Below are 1,460 nucleotides of genomic sequence, written 5' to 3' on the forward strand. Positions count from 1 at the left end.
TGAAGAGGAGGAGGATGTATATTATTTTGTGTTTGTTTGTTTTGAGGGTATTGCTCTATCGCCCAGGCTAGAGTGAAGCAGTGGGATCACAGCTCACTGCAGTCTCGAACTCCTAGGCTCAAGTGATCCTCCCACCTTGACCTCACAAAGTGCTGGGATTATGCCCCGTGGATGTATATTATTGTGTAAACTAAATTTTGGATCTCTCCTCCTCCCTCTAGATCCCCTTCTCTCCCGGTCCTGGAGCACACCCACCAGTACCTCTCTGGCCCCCTCCCCATCAGGCCCTGTGGAGTGTGGGGCACAGTCCTGAAGTGACTCTGGCTTTCTCCACTGCGGTTCTAGCAGGGTTAAAGTTGAGGTTTCTAATCACTCCCATGAGGTCTTATTACCTGTTGATTAGGACCTTTTGGGATCAGCATCAAACCGACAACAATAATAAACACTCCCTTCATTGGAACTCAGTAATGACCCTGCCTGCCCTGCAGGCCTGGTGGCGATGGGGAGGGGCCCTGGCCATTATGGGGCTGGAAACAGCAGCCCTTGGTAGGGGCGTTTGCCAGCAATTTGGTGGCACAGCAAAGAGGTGCAGCTAACAAGCCGATAGGCACCGGTTGGGGATTTCTGGCTGGCCAGAGGCACCCCTGTGGTTCCAGCACAAGGCTCTTCGGAGAGGACCCTCCACAGCCAGCCTGAGGACTTGAGAGACGGAGCTGGGTGGTCTTTCCGCAGGACTAGAGGAATTTCTAGAGAATGATCTGGTAACTGTTTCATGTGTATTTTTCCAAACTTTTTCCTGTGCACATTCAAACGTGAGTGAGTAAATGAGGATGTGAACACATGCGTGTGCATAGGTTTTGTGTCTTTATTACAAAAATGCAATCATAGGAAACATTTTGTTCTGTAAATTGATTTTTTTTTTTTTTCACCCAACAATCTATCTTGGACACTCTTCCATGTCATTCTGTTGAAGAGCTTCATATTAATCCAGAATATGAACAAAGCCAAATACATTTTACCAACATAAATGTGATTGAACATTTTGAGCATCTCCACCCGTTTCGTGGTATTACGAATAAAGCTGCATGCAGTGCTTGCTCTGGCAGGACATACACTAAAATCAGAATGGCAGAGAAGGTTACATGGCCCCTGAGCAGGAAGGATACACAAATTTGTGAAGCATTCCATATTTTTTAAAAACTTTTCATATTAGGCCAGGCATGGTGCCTCATGCCTGTAATTTGGGAGGCCAAGGTAGATGGATTACTTGAGGCCAGGAGTTCAAGATCAGCCTGGTCAATGAGGTGAAACCCCATCTCTACAAAACCCACAAAAATTAGCTAAGCATGGTGGTGTGCACCTGTAGTCCCAGCTACTTGGGAGGCTGAGGCATGAGAATCACTTGAATCCAGGAGGCAGAGGTTGCAGTAAGCCAAGATCGAACCACTGTACTCCAGACT

At 47.1% G+C, this 1,460-nt stretch overlaps 1 non-coding gene across 1 annotated transcript; it reads left to right on the top strand.

Moving 5' to 3' along the window:
- Positions 1-1,090: 1,090 nt before the first annotated feature.
- LOC115895321 lies at positions 1,091-1,194 on the top strand. The gene has a single exon (XR_004055532.1). It is a non-coding gene; the product is annotated as a U6 spliceosomal RNA (small nuclear RNA).
- Positions 1,195-1,460: the final 266 nt, after the last annotated feature.

This window comes from Rhinopithecus roxellana, chromosome 20 (genome assembly GCF_007565055.1).
Source record: "Rhinopithecus roxellana isolate Shanxi Qingling chromosome 20, ASM756505v1, whole genome shotgun sequence".
NCBI classification, from domain to species: domain Eukaryota; kingdom Metazoa; phylum Chordata; class Mammalia; order Primates; family Cercopithecidae; genus Rhinopithecus; species Rhinopithecus roxellana.